We start from the raw sequence: 20,753 nt of genomic DNA, 5'->3' as shown, positions 1-20,753 counted from the left end.
CTGCTGGTTACAAACCCACCTGTGAGCCCTGCCTCACCCCCACTTAACCCAGTTCCTATCAAGGCTTCATAAGGGCATGTAGGTGGAATTCTTGACTGTCTAGGAAACACTAGTTGCAAGAGAATCTGGGATATTTAATTTGCAATATAAGAAAGCCCCTAGGAGAAGGTTGGAATAAAGAGATAAATTTGTGTGTAATATATGCTGAGTGGAATCAGTACCTGGATATTCTTTTGTCTAGTATATACCCTGAGAGGTCAAAGCTGGAAACTGGCAAGAGGGAAACTTCTCATTAGCTTCCTCAGCACTAGGGCCCCAGCACCTGTGTGTTCCTATTTTAAGCATGCCCGGTCATATATTTACCTACAAAATTCCCCTCTCCCCTACTCCCAATCTGTACTCAGAGCAGCCTCAGTTTAACAAACTGATTAGCTAACCCAGACTGGGGCAAGTCCCCAAAACATTGCTGACATTGACCACTTTTCCAGGCAAGAGACACTGAATCAGGTGGGCTAGAGGAAGCCCCTTCCACTTTTCTTCTCTTCCAGTCGTGCTCCCTGCTTGGGTGGTGGTGAGGACAGATCTCAATGGAATTAAGTACCCAAGTTTCTAAGGAGGTTTCTGAAGTGGATTTATGATGTGCTGGTGGCTCCTCACCAGTCTCTGCTTCTAAGAGCCTGCTGCGGTGGGTTGAGGTGTGTTCTGAGGTGCACAGCTCCTGCATGTACAGACTTTCTGTCTTTCTCCCCCCTCACTGTGTGTGTGTGTGTGCTTGTGTGTGTGTGTGTGTGTACACGTGCTCAGGCGCTCGCACGTGTATGTGCCAGGGATTAAACCCAGGGGCACTTAACCGCTAAACCACATCCCCAGCCCTTTTAATATTTTAATTTGATACAGGATCTCCCTAAATTGTGCAGGCTCACTTTGAACTTGTGATCCTCCTGCCTCAGCCTTCTGAGCTGCTGGGTTTACAGGCGAGCACCACCACAGCCAGGTGTGTGAAGACTTTCTTTTTCTTTTTATAAACATTTCCACTGAGATCTTTTTAAAAGAAAAATCTCTACCAGGATGCCTGTCCCCCCTCCACCCGATCCCACCTGACAAGATCCTGCCACTGAGTTCGTTCATTTGCGTGGTGTAGACTCAGGCACACCCGGGTTAGGACACGGTGTCTTCTGTCTGGTTATAATGGTAGTAAGTGCTGGCCCTAGAACACTGGAGAATGTTTCCAGTAGGAGGAAAGAAAAAACGCACCTAAAATTCTATTATGATTGTTACATTTTGGCACTTTGCCTTCTTTTTGTTGTTGTTGCTGTTTCTCCCTTAAAATCGTAGGACTCTAAAAGCAACCCAAGAGCGAGTTGGTCCATCTAAGCATCCACTAGGCTCCGGGGAGTCGGGGCCTCCCTCGCAGGTAGCCGGGTCTACCGTCTCCTGAAGACGAATCCTCGGGCATCACACCAGTTTCTACTGAGTACTCATCACTCTGTCGGGGGATACTTTTTTTCCAGGACAAAACTGGCGCGGTGGTGTGAGCCCATCTTCTTAGTCGGTTACGTTTGGCCTTCCCCGTCCGGAAGCTTTGGGGGAAGGCCCAGAACCTCCTTCAGACAACAAAGACGCTGCTGGCCAAGTCGAGGGGCTGGCTGGCACAGGGGGGTGCGGGAGCACACTGAATGGAATGAGGGCCTCCTGCTCCCAATTAACTGTGCGGACAAAGCTGTCTAAGTGGACAGCGTCTCCAGGGCTGCCTCCACATATGCTCTGACTCCGAGAGTTAGGCACACAAAAGCTGAGCATATGGCCGCCCCTCTCTCTCCCAGAGGAAAGCCGCTGGCCCAGCACGTCTGGTTAACCGCTGTTGCTGTCGCTCTGGGAAAAGGAGTGCTGGAGGCATCGCTGCCCGTAGATATTGTTATGGGGGGCTCCCAGCTGGCCTGGCTTGACCCTCACGGGTCAGAGCAGCAGGCTGACTGGCCTCTCTCGGCTCAGCAACTGCAGTCGCTGCCTGTGGGCTTAGGCCTGAGGTTCAACATAGCCCCAAGCATCTCCCTGGGTCACACTGGGACGCTTGGAAGTGCAAAGGAGTCTTACAATGAATTCATCAGGGGGAAACCACTTCCATTCTCTGTCCTCAAGCTGTCCAGTCAGCCGGGGACAATGAATCCTGCAGTGAGCAGGAGGAGGAGGTTGATGGGGAGACAGCCAGCCAGGGAGAAGTGGCCTCCGGAGGAAAGAAACCAGGGGACATGGGAGGGGCGGAGACTGAAGGTCTGGGAACAGATTAGCATGGCACGTTTTAACTGCTGGGGACACAAAGAGAAGTGACGGGGCAGCCACTCAGCCAGCTTCCTCCCTGTTCCTGAGCTGGCATCCACCAGTCCATAGTGACTGCTTGGTTTTGATAAAAAACACATGAATATGACAGCCTTGTCCCCCTCAATGGCAAAGTGGATTAAAAGCACTTTCTCCCCAAATCAACCAGTTAAAGAGAAGCTGGAAGATAGGGGTGCGGTGGAATAATTTCAGGGTTTCTCAGTCCTGTTGTTTCTTTGGATTTTTTTTTATATCATGGTGATATGGAAGGTGCCCTGGAGTAAATGGGCAGAGCTGCAAGCTGCAGGCGAGGCCACGGAAAGACCAGGCCTGGAAGCCACCAGGACAGCACAGGGCGACATTCTGAACCCTGGGAGCCCCGATACTCTGCATTCCCTGGGGAGCGCAGACGAGGTGTTCGCGCCACGCAGCTCAAAACCCCTCTCGGGATCGAAGCCCCTGTAATTGGCTCCTGCCTTCCTTGCTCCCCTCTGCCCTGCTCTGATTGATTGATTGGCTGATTCATTTTTTCATTAATCTAAATCTCTCCCCGGGGATCTCACCTTTAGCTCTAGGAAGAAGCCCATTAAGCAAGCACAAGGCCGAGGAAAAGACACAAAGGGAAAGAGCGGCCAGAGTGTTTTTGAATCCGGCTCTTAAATGGGTGGTGTGTGTGGGGATGGCCTGGGACCCTGGCAGGGGACTCACCTCAGGTGCCCATCAGGAATCTGACTGCACCCCTCTGTCTGCAAGGGGTCCAAGCCCACCCAGGAAAACGCTCTCAAGACAGACTCCCTGCGCCACCTTTATTCATGCATTACCTGACGGTCAGGATGCTCAGGGCCACACTCAGAGCCTGCTGGGCAAGTCCTCTGTCCAGACTTGGGTCCTTGTTTTTCAATACCAAGTAAACACTTCGAATCCTTTGGCTTCCCAAAGGGCAGCTGGCTACAAAGTCATCTTCTTAAGGAGGGAGGATTCCGAATCGATGGTGTTGCGGCTCTGGATTGTGACCAGGTCCCTGGGCTGTTCCGAGGGGCAGTTACAGTCGTGCTGAAGGTGGATCTGCGCTTGCCCTGCGGCTGCTCTTGGGCTGACGGGCTGAAAAGCAGCGCTGGGCCCTCTGTTCGTGGAGAAAATCACCACAGGGTTGTAAAGCCTTTGAACCAGGCTGGTGCTGATGGTAACAGCTGCAAGGAGAAAACAAGTATGTCATTAAGAGGTTTTTAAACCTTCCAGCCGGGACCTGGAGTCTTGGAGAGGCCTGACAGATGGTCATAGTCATGTCTGCCACCTTAATTTCTTCACCCCTTCCAACAGGCCAGATACCAGGGTGACCATGGATGGTTCAAAACAGTCACTGTGGTGAGGGAAAGGATGCTGGAGGTGGAATATATATACCACACTGTTCTGTGCACCCAACATAATGTTCACTTCCTGGGGAGCAGGACATGAGACTGTGGTATAAAGGAGATTCATCCTGTAGATTCAGCCAACCTGATAAGAGACAGGTGCCTCCACCATGTCATTCCCAGTCTGGGGACACTGAGGGTCCAGCCTCATCTACCACCACTTAGTGTGGATCTTGGACAACAACTGGCTTCTCTGGTCTTGTCTCTGTGACATGAGCTGACCCTTGCTAAGGTTTGAGTGTCCCTGGAAACATCATGTTGATATTTGGTTGCGTTGTTAACAGGATCAAGAGGCGGGATGCTTAAGAGATGAATGGTGCATGAAGTTTCCCGGTGCATGAATGGAAGATGAATGGCCTCATCAAGGGAGGGAGTGTGTTATCTCGGAAGTGGGCTTCTGTCATGTCCATGAGCCAATTGTTCCAGGGCAGTGGGAGAGGCTGCTGGGAGGCCCAGAGACAGCACCACAGGCATGGTTTATTGGGGAAAGCTTGCAAGAGATCAGTGACTGCTCAGGAAGAGCTCAGTGGCCAGGGGCCACAACAGCACCCCCATCTAGAACAGAGCCTTCCAAGCAGTGCTTCCTCTCCCTCATGGTGTTTTGTCCAGAGGCAACCAGCTGAATGAGTGACATGCTCCTTCCGCAGTGTCCTCAGTTCTGTGCCTGTCCCCACTCAGGGAGGAGTTTTAGATTAGACTGCAGGTGCAGTGACATCGTCAGCATTTTGTTTTTCTGACCAGCAACTGCTCCAGTGTACATGCAAGAAAGTGGCTTTCAACAGGTAACACTGACTTGTCCTGTTCCCAGTATGCGTAAGAGAAAGCCAGTGTCCTTCCGGGTAATATTCACCTAGACCTTTCAGCCCAGGCATGTTCTCATTGTTCCTTAACTTGGCAAGGTTTTTTGGAACAGAAAGGGAGTATGCTGCTTGGAGCAGTATAAATCAGGGCAATGCAGCGATAGCTCCCCAGTGTCTGAAGTGCACACCTGCTACCAGAGGATCAGGACTGGGACATTTCATCTTATTTTCATTAAAAATGTCACATTCCCGGCCCCAGTCACTGAGCCGCCACTGAGGACTCAGAGTCCCCTTACTTCCCAATGCTCCGACCCCGTCTCCCACCTTCTCCTGCAGCCGCCTTCCGCAGGCCGTTTCTACAGAAGAAAAGGAATCCTATCGTATGTCCGCTATGCAGAACCTCCACTCTTTCGACCCCTTTGCTGATGCAAGTGAGGGTGCTGACCTACTTCCTGCTGACACTGAGGATTATATCCATATAAGAATTCTACAGAGAAACGGCAGGAAGACCCTTACTACTGTCCAAGGGATCGCTGATGATTACAATAAAAAGAAACTAATGAAGGCGTTTAAGACACTTGCAATGGTACTGTAATTGAGCAACCAGAATATGGAGAAGTAATTCAGCTACAGGGTGACCAGCGCAAGAACCTATGCCAGTTCCTGTAGAGACTGGACTAAGGACGATCAGCTGGAGGTTCATGGGTTTTAAGTGCTTGTGGCTCACTGAAGCTTAAGTGAGGATTTCTTTGCAATGAGTAGAATTTCCCTTCTGTCCCGTATCACAAGTTTAAAAGCCTCACAGCTTGTATAACGTTGGGGTCCGCTTTTAACTCGGACTAGTGTAAGTCCTTCATGCAATTAACTGAAAAGAGCCATGCCCCCCCCCAAAAAAAGTCACACTCCCAAGACAGGGTAGAAGGTAGCAAGTCTGAGGCACTGTCCCCCACCTGGGTGAGTGCTGAGCATTTTGCTAACAAATAGAGACCCCAGAGTTCCTCAAATTACCTTGGCTGCTTTGCTCTCAGCTTTTAAGCCATGCTTTGAATAAAAGGTATGTGTTGGGGATCCAAAGAGGTGACCAAGGAGCTACACAATAGAGTTGGACTCACTCAACCCTTGTTTTCAAGTCTCTAGCTGGTGTGCAGGAGTACCTATCCCAGATAGTTTTTAGGAAATGCACTTTCACTTGGGGAAAATTTTCCTCCGTAAGTACCTTCATGAGACATTTGGTTTTTCCCACAAAGCTTACAATATTTACTGTCTGGTCTTTTTCCAGAAAAAGTCGGCTGTCCTAGCCTAACATGTTCCCCTCTGCCCCTGGAAAGATTGAGAGCCCTGCTCATTGTCTGTCATGATGGAACCCGTCTCTTCTGCTCCAGTCGGATCTACCCCCTGTCCTGGAATGTGCCCTGGGCTGCAGCCACAGCAGGGACCACGGGTTCCCAGGAGGCTCCTCCTTGGCAGGGGCTGCTTCCAACCCGCCCCCAGGATCCTCTGCCATCCTGATCATCCCCCTGACTTTATGTTCTCCTGTGAACCATAGTAACAGCTTGCACGTAAAGTGACTATTTCCAGCCACTTGACTTGTAGTCTCTGATCTTCTCTCAGCCTGTTGAGGTTGATATTACTCTTACAGATCACAAAACTGAGATGCATTCAAGGTCAAACAGCCTGCCAAGGTCGCATAGGTAAAAAGCAGCCAACCCAAACTTTGGGTTCATGAGGCTGAGCTCCAGCAGCCACACTATGTCTGCTTTGCTATGGGGACTCTCTGGAAATACACAGGGCCTCTGCACCTTTTCTCTGACCCTCTGTGGAGGCTGCCTTAGTAACCTGATTGCAGGTCACAGTCAGTGGCCCATGATTGGGCCAGTCAGTGCCTTCAGATCCTGGAATCCAGTTTCTCCTTGCTGTTCTGAGCAGAAATCCTGGGTCAGAGAAACTGCGCTCCTGTTCCCACCTAGTTGCAGTAAGGTCTATGTGTACATGGGCTGGAGGTGGGGCACTGGGACATGTGGCATTCCCCTAGTTTTTTTTCTTTCTAATGCTTAGTCCATTTTCAGTGGCTATAACAGAATGCCTGAGTCTTGGTGACTTATAAGGAAAAGAGGTTTACATGGCTATTGATCCTGGAGGGTCAGAAGTCTGAGAGCAGGATGTGATCGTCTTCCTAATTTCTGGTGAGGGCTTCATGCTTCTTCTGGAAATTGGACGGGCAAGTAGGGTGAAACACCTGGGGCAACCTTGCTTTATAACAACCCACTCCTGTGAAAATTAACTCAGTCTCATGATAACTCCATTAACCCACTCATGACGGCAGAGTCCTCATGACCTGAACATGTCTTAAAAGCCCCACTGCCTCTCAGTACCACCCCAGTGGCAACTGCATACCAACATGAATTTTGGCAGGAATGAATCACATCCAAACCACAGCATCATCTTTAGTTATTTATTTTTAGAACAGTTTCAAAATTACAGGAGCATGACCTACTCTGGGCTTTCCCTATTAATGACATCCTACATTAGTGTGATGAGCTCGTTGCAATCAATGCAGTCGGCACTGAGGTGTTATTATTAACTGAAGTCCACAGCTGGTTCAGAGTCCTCAGATCTCACCTCCCACCTTCCTGGATACGGCTGCACCTTCCTTCCTCCTCACTCCTCCGACTCCCCTCCACAGGGGCAGTTTCCCAGGCCTGCCTTCTTTTTGATGACCTTGACGGTTTTGCGGAGTGCTGGCCAGGAGTTTGGTAGAAAGTCCCATGAGTGGGGAGGTGGGGGATAGGTTTTGGGGAGGAGGACACAGAGATAAAGGGCCATTCCCATCGTATCTCATCCAGGGCACCTGCTGTCAGCATGGTTTACGGCTGTCGACCTTGGCCCTGGTCACCTAACAGGTAGTGACCGTTGGGTTCCTCCTCTTGGCATGTTCTTTGGGCCATAAAAATCAGGTTCTCCAATGGACTTTCTCACAATCAAGCCGACGTTCTGGCCTCCATTGGTCTCTTGTGTCTTATACCTGAACTGCTTCCAGGCTTGTGATGGGGAGGAACAAACGAATGTCACCTATGGAATCTCAGATGATGTCATCTGCCTTGGAAAACCCTGGGTATCCTTCATGGCGCAGCCTTCCCTGATCTCTCCAGGTGGAGTCCGTACGTGCCCCCAGGTCCCCCCACCACCTCTTCCTCCCTCTCTTGTGGGACTTTGCGCTTGGCTCTCGTGATTCATTCTCTCGGCTCTTTCTTCCACCAGATGGCCAGCTTCTCAGGGGCACTCACTGACCATGCTCTGTTACTCTCTGTGCCGCTGCAACCTGGTCCTGAGTCTGGAACTTAGCAGATACTTGCTAAAGATTTGTAGAACAAAGAGCCACTTATTCCAAAGGGGAAGTTTGCCTCACTCCTCGGGATGCAGTGTTGCTGGAATCTCTTGGTGATGGCCTGAGGAGGGCATCCCCACCCTAGGACCGGTTCCTCTGTCAGCCCTTTGGCAAGGAGGCAGGGCCACCAAGCTTGTGCAGCTGAAATCACACCGGAGTCCAGGAGTTCAATTAAGACAGAAGTTCAGCAATGTTCATGCTTATTACTGAATGAACACAGGAGGAAGGTAGTCTTCCTTGGGTATTATTGCCTGAGACTTAAAAAAGAAATCTCCATAAAGGAGTAGGAACTTAGAAACTGATAGATGGTAATCACACTCATAGCCATCGCTGCTGAGCACACATCGTAGGCGCCACGCTGGGTGTTCCATATATGTGATACTCAGCTCTTATCTGCAGGTAAGCCATTGCCTTGACCTCACCTGAGGTCATACGACTGACTAGAGGCCTAAGAGCTAAAGCAATTTACATAAGATAACACAGCAATTAAAGACTTGGACATAAGTGGGTCTACTTTAAATTTTATTCCACTTCTATGATTCTACACGATTCCCTTGATCAGTTTTCTACTTTTCCTCTCTTTCTGCTTCTGCAATTAGCTGAGTCTAAGAAAATGACATGAGAAAGGACACGGTATTGGCCAGTAGAACACAGCAGATGGGCCGAGGTTCTGTTCTTTTTTCACAAGACTCCATTTTCATAATCTTGCCCTGAGGAATGCTGACTCGAATCTATTTCTGGACATTTTCCCCTAAGTCTTCGCTGATATGACTGACTGTATGTTTGTGATTTTTTTTAAGATGCAGATTTTCCCACGTTTTATCATTCTCTAAAATTGGAATTTGTCTTACAATTGTGTGCAGACTGGATTCAAATCAGGTTTCTTAGAAGAGCATTTTCAGATAGTTCTATTAAACTGTCTCTTCAGCGGGTGGCCCTACCTCTTTGTCTGCAGGGAACCTTTTTCCAGGGAACCTTTTCTCCACCTTCATCACTGCCAGTGAGATTTGTAAGAATTCTGCTTACTTTTGCAGAATGGATTTCTCATTTACCCCTACACTGAAGGGATACCCTTTGGTAGTCCAGGACTATTTGGAGAGTCTCCCAACACTGGCCAATTTTTTCCTTCCTTATTGCAAAAAGAAATGAAGATGTGTTGTAGTTAATGGTATTTTAGGCCCAATAATGAGGTCTGATTTTAGTTTCAAGCAGTGTGCTAGCCAGTGTCCAAGATGGCCCCGGTGATTGCTCCCTCCCCATATCCATGCCCTTGTGAGTCCCCTCCATTACTGAGTGAGGTTGACCTGTGAATGAATAGGGTGTTGTGGAAAGTCACCACGGAGTTTCCAGTGCTGTGTCATCCAAGACCTGGTTGCTGCTCTCCTCTTGCTCTTTTTCAGATCTCTCACTTTGGAAGAAACCAGTTGCCGTGTCATCAGGAAACATCAGCGTCCAATGGAGAGTCCATGTGGAAAGGCGTGAAGACCGGCTGCCAACAGCCAGCACCAACTTGCCCCGGCGCGGGAATGAGCCAACGTGAAGGCAGCTCCCTCACCCCGCGCCATCACGCAGAGGAGGAGGCAGCCCAGGCCAACATCTGGATGCCACCTCATGAGAGATCCCGAGCCAGACCACCCAGCGAAGGCACTCCCAGACTTCAGATTTCAGACACTATGAATTTGCCAAGGTTTATTGCTTTTTAAGTCACGGAAGCTTGGTGTCATTTGTTATATAGCAGTGACAACTAATATAAAAGCAAGGAAAAACATATTTTGAAACAAAAAGTTTTACTTATGTTTTGTAAAGGAGTTTTTAGTCCCTTTAGAATGATCTCTTCTCCACATTTAATGGGGAAATATTTATTGTTTTCAACTAAGAGTTAAAGAAACTATAAAGATTTTCTGTGTCTACATTTGCAAGGAATTGCATGCCTTATGCATTAATATATGCTTAATATACACTTTGAACTTTACTTTTTCATTGAGGACATTTTTCTGTCTAAATAAGTAGGAACAGACTGTGTCACTTTTGCTATAGTTTGGATCTGGAGTATGTCCTCACCGCCCCATCCCCCCAAAAAAGGTCCAGGTATTGAATGCTTGGTCTGCAGCCTGTGGTGGTATTGGGAGGTGGTGGAACCTTTAGGAGGAGAGGTCTAGTGGGAGGAAAATACGTCACTGGAGGTGGACCCTTGAAGGAGATATTGGAATGCCAGCCCCTTTCTCTCTCTCTCTCTCTCTCTCTCTCTCTCTCTCTCTCTCTCTCTCTCTCTCTCTCTCTTTCTCTCTGTTTATTTGTTTATTTGGCTTCCATGAGGTGAGCAGACTTCTTCTATCACATGTTCCTGTCATAGTGTGCTGCCACAGGCCCAAAACAACATGCCAAGCAATTATGAATTGAAACCTCTGAATCGTGAGCCAAAATAAACCCTTTCTTCTTATAAGTTGATTATTTCAGGTATTTTGTCACAGTAATGAAAAGTCAACTAAAACAACATTTTGTTGTGGTTTAGTTTTTAGAACGAGAAAGTCTTGGTTAGATTATTTTTAATTTAGAAGGAATACTTTACTTGCAAAGATATTCTGAATCACTCCTGAATGTCTTAGATTGGGAAGTACTAACTGAAGAGCTTTGTTACACTACTTTTAAATATTAAAGAGACCCTTCCAAGCCCTGGTTGCTACTCTACATTTTTATGACTATTTGATGAAAACATTCCTTTGGAAAGGCTCTTGATTTTTTAAAAAAATTATTTATTCTAATCTGTTATACATGACAGGAGAATGTGATTCAATTCATATTACACGTATAGAGCACAATTTTTCATGTCTCTGTTTGTACACAAAGCAGAGTCACACCATTCATGTCTTCATACATGTACTTAGGGTAATGATGTCCATCTCATTCCACCATCTTTCCTACCCCCATTCCCCCTCCCTTCCCCTCCTTCCCCTTTGCCCTATCTAAAGTTTGTCTATTCCTTCCACACTGACCTCCCCATCCCCATTAGGAATTAACATCCTTGTATCAGAGAAACCATTTGGCCTTTGGTTTGGGGGATTGGCTTACTTTACTTAGGCTCTCAATTTTATTATGTCAAAACCAAATCAGCTTGTATAGTCTCATACTTGAAATACCCCCTGAATCTATTTAAGGAGATTAATATAATTTTTCCTTTTTGATAATTCAAATTGATTGTTTTAACCTGCAGTTTGGGTTATCATAGTTGATTGTGGTAAAAATTCAATGGTTTATAAACATTTTTTGTGTATAAAATCAAAATTTCCTGTAGAGTTATTTATTTTACTTTTTAAGAATATAGATACTAGATCTCTTGCCTGATATCTCAAATTAGAATCTCCCAGAGGTAGAACCTGGGGATCTGTAATTTCTTAAATGAACAAATGGTTCAGTGAATGCCTTTAGAATCATCCCAGCCCATTGCTACTAGCAAGGACATCAGAAGCCACTGGTCTTACTCCACACCCATTCACCTCCCCTTCACCTCCATCTCCAAGTGCAGGGAGAGAGACACGGGTGACTTATAGATCCAGGGAGCATGGGCTGCGAGAAGAAACCACAGGTGATCTGGTCCAGGTGCCCTCATTTTTCAGATGAGAGGATCCCTACTCCATGAGCCACGAATGATATACTTTCATGGAGGGTGGGTTATTCCAGGAGTCTGAGGACAATGTAGCTGGAAATTACATGTTAGTAAAAACAGCTACGAAACAATGATTGCTGCAAATCTCCATTCTAAGGGAACCGTGTCATTTACCTTTTGGCCAGTGAAGCTTTTCAACCAAGAAAAGTGAGGCCTTCTAAATGTGCAAGTGATTTCATAGTTTTCATTTCATGAATTAGTTAATTTTTACTATTGTGGCTCATAACATTTGTACACATTTATGGGGTACTAATTAATTAGGGTAATTTGATACACACATATAATGTGTAAGGACCAAATGGAGTCACTGGCATTTCTATCTCCTTAAACATTTATCATTTCTATGTTGCTGGGACCCTTTGGACTCCTCCAGTTATTTTGAAAGACATCATGATAGATTTTAAAGACGCTTTTCTAACAGTGCTTATAGGTAGACATGAAAAATAGACCTCATTGTTTGATTGGGTAAATAATTGGTTAGATTATTTTTAATCCAGAAGCAAATATTTTACTTGCCTGGGTGCAAGGACTGACTCTGCACTATACGTAGCTGGAATTTGGGGCTAGGGGCTCATAATCTGAAAGAGAGGAGATGATTGGTGGTAAAAGCCCCAGAATCCCTGTAGATATCACAGGCGGAGCCCTGGGCGGAAGGAATGCCCATGAGAAAATCTCTGGTGACGCGGCCAGGACATGCCCGGCTGGTGTCTCATGCTGTGAGACTGATTTATAATAAGAAATATATATTTGGCCCCACTTCCTGGTATGCAGTTCTTAAAACCATGGGAATTTTGAAAGAGGAAAATGTCTTTGTTGGCTAATGAAGTGAACGATGGGCCAGGTTCCTGGGTAGCTACAGCATGAGTGCTGAATGCCAGGGGAACCAAATTTATGACTGAAGGGTTAGAACTTTGATTTCCACCTTCTCTTCCCACCTTGTCTTCTAGAAGGAGAGAGAGGCTGAAAGTTGAATTGATTCATGGCCAGTGATCCAATCCATCATGCCTATGTAAAGAAGCTTCCAGAAAAACTCACAAGACAGGGTTCAGAGAGCTTCAGATGGCTGATGTACATCACTCTATGCTTCTCTTTCACGTGGCTGTTCTTGAGTTGTATCTGCTCAAGGAGGGAGTTGTGGGGACTCCCCATTTATACCAGTTTATCAGAACTACCCACTGGCATCCAAAGTCGAGAAGCCATCTCATGGAACCGAGCCCTTAACTGTAGGATCCGCCTCTAACTCCAGTGTCAGAATTGAATGGAATTACAGGACGCCCAGTTGGTGTTGGAGAGTTGTTCGGCATGGAGAAAAACCACACACCTGGTCACAGAATTGCTCTGTGTGGAGTGTTGAGAGAGCAGTAGGGAAACAGGCGTTTGGGGCTGTCCTGGCTAGTACATGCTCAGCGGTGTGTTATCACCTTCTCCATTCTTGAACTTTCACTAAAACGCCTTCTATGCACACTAGTCTTCTGTTGGTGATGCTTCAGGAATGAAGGAAGAGGAACACGATGAGACCCCAGGATGGAGTATTCTAGGGAAAGGAGGAGAAGAGAGAGAGAGAGAGAGAGAGAGAGAGAGAGAGAGAGAGAGAGAACACCAAGGGGAATCTAATTCTTCTGAGACTCCCAGGAGACGTGGGGCACTGAGCTTCAGAATGAACACGGAAGGGATTCAAGCTCCTGTTCTTAGCTGTGAAGGCGAGGGTGAGCTCCAGGAGGAAGACGTGAGAATTGTCATCGCGATGGCAGACACTTGGATTACATCATACAGTCGCTATGAAATGAAAGAGTTCAGGCCACAGACATTCCTGCTACTTGGAGCCTCGGTCGGTCGATGGGATTCTCCCCAGAGGCTGCGACTGCCCTCCCTCTCGCACATCCAGCTGTTCCTTAGACTGGGTTTCTGCACTCTCCAAAGAATAAAGCCACAAGTGCTCCATCACCAGGAAGACAGGCTCACAATAGCTGGGGCCAAATGCTTAATCTAAACCCCAGGCAGGGGTCCGGGTTGTCAAGGGAGAAGTGAGGGATCCCCCAGCCCTTCCCAGCTTTTGTGTTCTGTGATTCTTAGAAAGAGAGGGGCCAAACCCTGGTTTTGTACGGTGGTGAATAACATGGCCTAGCTGGGTGTTGGCTGGCCTGCCAGATTTGGCAGCTGACAGGGAAGGAATAGAGTCGTTCCAAAGAACTGGTTCCAGCAGCCTATGTGTACCTATATACTGTTTGCATATAGATTATATAATATCCACATTATGCACAGAAGGGCTTTGGATTCCTGGGAATAAAAGAAGCTCAGAAGTAGGCCATTTCTAGGGTAACGTAAATGTGGGTAGACATTCTGGTCTCACGCACGGGGTGATCTCAGCAGCCAGAGGATGCTTAGCAGCCAGGCAGGCACATGTGAGGACAAAGGAAGTCATTTCCATAGTCAGGGCCCCAACCGGAAGCTGTGGGGTGTTGCCAGGCAACAGCAGTCAGTCTCTTTCCTTTGCCCTCATCAAGAATATAATATACTCCCCCTTCTTTTTTTTTCTTACCTGAAACTTAAATTTTTGTTTAATTTCACCTAGAATTTGTTGGAACCCAGTGTGATTTGTTTTTTTTTTTTTTTTTTTTTTTGCAGCCACATAAGAATGCTGGTTAAAGAGAGATCTTTCCTCACAAGAAAATGGGCCCCAGTGAGCTAGATCCCATTCCTCTGAAGCATCTGGTCATACCTCTAGGCTTGCCAGCTTCTACTGTGGGCAAATGTGATGACAAAGGTTCACAGCTAGGAGAAGGACAGTCGCATGCCCGGAATGCCTGCAGAAACAGCAGAGAATTAATTGATAGATTTGCATTACCATTCCCACTGCAGGCCATCCTGGTGCGTTAGAGAATCAGCCATTGGCTTCCCTTCCAATAGTCACGCCTGGCTGTCTGCAGTCACTTTGTTTCTTTGGACCTTGGCACTCCCAACTTCTATAGGAAATCAACTCCCAGCCACCTTTGGTGATGTTAAGAGATGTGGCAAGAGGGTGAAAGAAAACCCACTGGATTAGAGGCTCTTGAGGATGGGATCACCACTTCACGTCTCTCTGTACTTTGCAGGTACCTCAGCAATACATTCTTAAAATATATTAGATGCTCCAAAAATGTTCATATTGTCGAGGCAAATGAAACACTTTTGTTTCCACTGGGCTGCTTCATACCTGGCCTTTCCCATCTCATCTCACCATTTGGGTTGGATATTAAAAGAAAGGGCGATGCCCAGAAGAAAGGATTGAAAGTCACATCTTAGAAAATGCCTGGATTATGCTATAAAGTGTTATAAAGAAATTGGAGGAGCTGAGATCACTGCATGTTTGTGCTTTTGTACTCTGAGGGACATTGCTGTACTTGTCCCAGAGCATTTCTGCCATGAGGAAAACTGAAGGTGCCAAAGGGGATTCAATATTCCTGGCGACCTCCAGTGACGTGGAAAGAGCCATGTGTCTCGTGTGTCAGATAGTTGCAGGATCATTTTATGGAGAGGAGATGTTCTTCAATTCCCCAAGGCCTTGAGTTTTTGGACTGGGGAGAAGGGCAGAACTTTCTGGAAAAGGAAGCATTACTGCTGACTATGGAGCTTTTCCTGCCCAAATGGAAGCAATGGAAAGCGACCCTGCAGGAAGTGCCTGGCTTGGAGCCGAGTCTGTGAGCTTGCAGGGAAGACCTGATGGTGCTGGGGACTCTTGCATCAAGTCTGATTGTCTGTGTTCCTACCAGTTGACCCAGCAACTTTAAAAATTTTTGTCTTTTGTTCCCTCTGATTTTTAAGTTATCGTTGTTTCTTCTCGCCCAGTCTGCACCATTCAAAGAAAAAATGAGCATTTATCTTTTAATTGCAACTCTGGTTTCTGAGCCTGTATAAAGTCTGTTCCGAATGAAGCTAGAGTAGAGGCAGAGATGCCTCCCTTACCCTGGGGCAGGCCAGCCTTGTGCAGGAATGCTGGGCTCGGCAGGGAAGACTGCAGCCTCTGGCCACTGAGCCACATCCTTGTCTTTGTTCATTCTGATGAGAATCGAGGATTCCTCCAGTTTGCTGTTTTCTTTTCTTTGGGGATGGTGGCAGTGTTGGATGTCAATTTTGCGAGTTTGGGAATGGCTTTTCTGAAGTGCTCTCTGGTCATTCTGTCAGGAACTTCACAAAAACATGTGCAGATGACTTGTGTGACACATGCTCTTTTGGCATGTTCTCAAAAACACTGACAGCACCAACTCCATATTTATGAAAACTGATGCTTATAAAGAACTAAACTCGTTTCCTTATAAAAACTAAAAGTTGGTCTTTTAAAATTATCTCACAATATTAAAAATTATTTTCTAGAGACAATGGGAAGAAGACAACTACATAAAAGACAAAGGTTTAATCCTGATAACCTATTAGACTAGCATTTTTAAGTGTGTAGGGGATTCATCAGGGTCATGGTCCAAGCAGGTGGGGGGAACAGAGGCACATATGGGCCTCAGCCTGTTGGAATATAGCTGAATTCCAAATAAGTAGCAATATTGTAATCTTGTTATTGCCACATTTTAAAATATACTTATTATGAATATTTTAAAACTCTCTTGGCATCTATGACAGCAAAGCCAAGAAATGAAATACATAAAAATAGCAGTTTTCCACAGATACTTCATGAAAATTAGGTAGCTAATGAAAGACGTGATTGTTGGCCACAAGGATATAGAACAACCAGAACTCTTGTACCTAGGCAGAAGGAAGGTCCATGGGCACAGCCATCTTGGGAGACATTTGGTAACTATTTACTATAGTGACAATGTACACACATTGCAGCAATTTCACTCTTAGATGTATACTCTGCAGAAATAGACCTTGCAGACACAAAGAGACACATAGCATAATTGTGTAGAGATAGCCACATGCCTCATTACTAGGGTAGAGACAGGATTCATGTCCCAGAATTCTGTATGGCAGTGTAAATAAGCCACTACCACTATATTCTAAAAGGATGGATACATCTCAAAGACATATTGAACAGAAGAAGATGAATACAAAGAAACCAACAAAATTATCATATTTGTCCAGTCTAAAAACAGGCAAAACTAAACATTAGTGTTAGAAATCAAGAGAGTGGTTGCTTCTAAGGGTAGGGTAGAAAGGGGTGATGGATCACAAAGAAGGACCTGTGACTGCCTACCCTACCCTTAGAAGCAACCACCATCTTGATTGACACTGTATTTCTTATGGTCGAGTGATGTCCCGCGAGTGTTCATTTGGTGATAACCTACTGAGATATTTTACCACAAAAGATAAAAAGTATACCATTTGCAGGCTTCCCCAGAAGACCATTATAAATCATAATAATTAAGAGCTAGGAAAGGATAAAAATTTTGATTCCCACTGTCCCCTGCCCATGGAAGGAAAACTTGCAGAGTTTTCAAAAAAAATTAGCAATTGATGACACATTGACAAGAATGTATTGACTACATAAAATGCCATGTCATACTTTAAAGTAGGAGCTAACTCAATCAGACTATCTAATGCTTCAATGAAAGACAACTGTCATACTGGGAAGCTGTGGTGCCCCAGACTCCAGATAACTCAGGTTCACACATGCTATCTTATTTGGCTCTTGCAACTGTCCCAAGAGGGACAGGGAGAGCCTCTCCTTGGCCACAAGGTAGTGGGTATGAGAAGGGAGCCAGAGCCCAGGACATCTAGGAAACTCCCACAATCCTGGACCCATGTTCTGTGACTTTCTATTTCTTCTTGTTAAGTGGAACTGACTACAGTAGGTTGAGAAAAGATGACACTTTCCTACAAATGAAGGTGAATCCTCCATAGGCTCACACAGTCTGGGATCTAAGATCAGACCTATTAATCCACAAATGATTGGTGTCATCCCGCCAGAGTTCTACCTTAGGTACAGCTTTCTGGTGATGCTAGAAGGTTCTTCCATCGACATCAAGAAAAGGCATCTCAAAATGCAGACTGTGAAGATGTGAAGTCTCGGGAATGGAAAGAACAAGGCAGAGGCCTCTGGAGACCCACAGAAGCCCTGAGGAGCAGCACTGAGGGGGGGGGGGGAGTGCGAGGATAAGGGTGGTGGGATGCAAGGTTTGCAAAGGAAGAGTGTAGTAAAGACAGAGATCCCAGTGTAGAGAAGGGTCCTCGGTAGCGTGAGGGTAGTGGGGTTCATTGGGCTCTGTTCATGGCCTTAAAATTTTCTAGTTATTAAAAGTATTCATGGCCAGTTCAGCCTCTCTGAATTGAAACAGTCTCTGGCAAACTTGTTTCATGTCATAAAGCTAACAAGTTGGTTTATAAATCAGACCTTAATGAGGCTGGTTAGTATCAGTCAGTTCATCAAACCCTGAGTTTCCCTAGGAATACATGAAATCCTATTTTCAAAAGTGCAAATTCCGAGACTAGGCCTCTGGGAAGTTTCTTGGGGGCTAGCAAGCACACATTTGTGGGGTACAGACTACCCAGATGCCTCCAGCCCCGGAGTTGTTTGTACTGCCATCTCTACATTCCTCTTGCCTGCTGGATCATGTAAAGCGACTGCAGATGAGAATTAACTTCGTGTTACTAATTAAGCTGGCCATCCCCCTCCCCAGTTTTGCAATCCCAAGGAAGCAGTGGAAAAAAAAATAGCACTGGGGGAATGTCTTTTTTGATGCCAACAACAACAAAGAAGGCACTTGGCATGCTCTATGCCTCTTGGTTCAGAGCCCAGGGTTCTGTGCCCAATGGGGACAGAGTAACTGTGATCCAAATGGGAGCTTCAGTCATACCCAGAATATCACACAACCTGCCTGGGAGAAAAAGTCCTCACACTCAATACTGCTTTTGCTATCGCCTCTCCTGACCCCTTCTATCACAGTCCAACACAATTTGCACTTTATTGTTGTGTGAAAGAAAAAGATTTTTTCCTCACCACGATCTGGAAGAGAGTGATTTCTGAGCGTTGTCCCCGGCGTGTGGTGACAGACAGGCTTTGAGAAGACTGTGCTTTTCTTGTTGCTAAATTTTGATCTGGTTAGTGGGGCAGCAGACAGGGAGATGGAGAAGAAATCGCTGTGATGTTTGGAGGATTGTGAAGGGTTAGGACTTTCTCTGAGGCCAAGTTTTCCTACCAATTGCAATGTCTGAGCTGGAAGTTTCGAAGATGATGATGGAGACCCAGCACCTCCTGGGTAAGATTGGCCATGTAAAACATGAAACGAATCATGCAACACCTCTAGATGATGATATGAACAACCTAGGGAGAAGGTGCCCTCCTAACACGACTCGTCCATTTTCTGTTGTTAATAACACAATGCCAAACACTGGGTGAGGTTCATTTTCCCCTTGTGATTCCAGAAGTCTGAGCACCACCCCTGGTGAGGACCTCTGTGTTAGCCAGCTTTTCATGGCTGTGATCAAAATGCCTGGCATAAGCAACTTAAAGGAGGAAAGATTTATTTTGGTTCTTGGTTTCAGTCTATGGTCAGCTGGCTCCATGGCTGTGGGCCCGAGGGTGAGGCAGAACTTCAGGGTGGATGAATGTGGTGGAAGAAAACTTCTCAGCTCAGGGAAGCTGAGACGAAAAAGACAGATGAAGGAGCCAGGGACAAGATATAGTCCCCAAGGGCAGGTTCCAGGGACCTACTTCCTCCAACCATACCCTACCTACCTACAGATTCCACTGCCTCCCGGTAGTCCATTCAGCTCTCAGAGGTCAGAGACCTCGTGACCCAATCACTTCTCCAAAGCCCCACCCTCTGAACATGGCCGCACTGGGGACCAAGCCTTCAACGCATGAGCCATTGGGGGCTCACTTTATATCCGAATCATAACAGCCTTCTGGTTGGCAGAGTCACAATGTAGCCCAGGGCATTGCACAGGGCATCACACAGTGAGAAGCAGGGAGTGGGTAAGTGTATGTGGTTCCTTCTGTCCTCTCTTCCTCTTCCTATAAAGCTACCAGGGTTCAACCATGAGGGGTCCACCCTGATGACTTACCTAACCCAGTCGCCTCCCAGAGGCCTTACCTCTCAGCACCGCTGGATGAAGTCTCCACTGTCTCAGTACCTCACAATCAGGATTGAATTTCAAGACACCAGGCTTTGGAGGACGCATTTGAACCTTACCCAAATCCTAGCCACAGCCAAGACTGGAAATTCAGAAACCCAAAGAGAAAAAGGTAGCACATTTCTAAAAATTTAAGATTAAAAAAAATGAAGAACCTTTTATGGACAAATATAGCATAAAATCAGCAAGCAAGACATTTGGGGGGAAATGATATATAATCCAGAGGACAAAGATATGACATTTATACAGAGCCCGCATGATCCGATCACGTCTCCAATCACTCATTAATCTAATCACTTATAAATCAACCAGGAGGAAAATGTGAATGATTGCGGCATTTGTGAATCTAGGATAGGGAGCAACCTAATATAAAATAGAAAGTACACGGGGCCACTGTTTTGTACCAGGCACCCGCACTGGGCCCCAACAGCTCAGACCAAAGTTCAAAATGGAGTCGCTCATTCCAATGTACCATGCCAACAAGCTGAAATCAGATACTTAGTTCACTCTCTGAGAAATCAGGGCTGCACAGACAACAGCCAGATTTCCCACACAGGGCAAATCCTCTGCCTTATTTTATTTTGGTTCATGGTTTCAGTCTATGGTCAGTCTATACACACACAAAAATAATAACTGGAAGTAATTGATGTTGACTGATTTTTGTATCACCTGTCTCCCGGTCCCTCCTTACAAAGACAGTAGCTTATGAAGGACCAATTCGCTTCTTGGGTTCTTGGGTTTTGGGGTTTTTTTTTCTGATTTCTTTAGTCCTTTTTTGTCTGTAAAACCAGTCTCTTCTGCTCGATGCAACACTTAATCCATTTTATGAAATGAAATGTCCAATTTGATAATCAAAAATAAATGCATTAAAGATCTTTAAACTAAATTGTTGTAATTTGATACTAATAAATTTAAAAAAGATGATACCCTATGATTTAATATCCCAACTCCAGGAAATCTCTCCCATAAATACAAGTGTGAACATGTGAGATTCTCTGTAAGAGGATCTTCATTTGACGTGGCAAAGCCAAACCAAACCAATCAAAGCACTTTGAAGCATTTACACATTCTTCGGCCACACGAGAGTAAACCTTTTAATATTTCTTGTTGTCATG

The 20,753-nt window shown here is 46.0% G+C and overlaps 1 long non-coding RNA gene and 1 pseudogene across 1 annotated transcript; one reads left to right on the top strand and one right to left on the bottom strand.

Moving 5' to 3' along the window:
• Window positions 1-3,108: 3,108 nt before the first annotated feature.
• LOC144365995 (uncharacterized) lies at window positions 3,109-20,012 on the bottom strand. The gene is made up of 5 exons (XR_013424773.1): window positions 19,599-20,012; window positions 18,503-18,757; window positions 15,520-15,741; window positions 14,297-14,381; window positions 3,109-3,506 (listed from the first exon to the last, which is right to left on the bottom strand). It is a non-coding gene; the product is annotated as an uncharacterized LOC144365995 (long non-coding RNA).
• LOC120889340 (eukaryotic translation initiation factor 1 pseudogene) lies at window positions 4,485-5,335 on the top strand (annotated as a pseudogene).
• Window positions 20,013-20,753: the final 741 nt, after the last annotated feature.

The sequence above is a fragment of the Ictidomys tridecemlineatus genome, chromosome 8 (genome assembly GCF_052094955.1).
Source record: "Ictidomys tridecemlineatus isolate mIctTri1 chromosome 8, mIctTri1.hap1, whole genome shotgun sequence".
NCBI lineage: Eukaryota > Metazoa > Chordata > Mammalia > Rodentia > Sciuridae > Ictidomys > Ictidomys tridecemlineatus.
The sequence above is the reverse complement of the archived record's forward strand: the minus strand, read 5'-3'. Positions and strand labels throughout refer to the sequence as shown.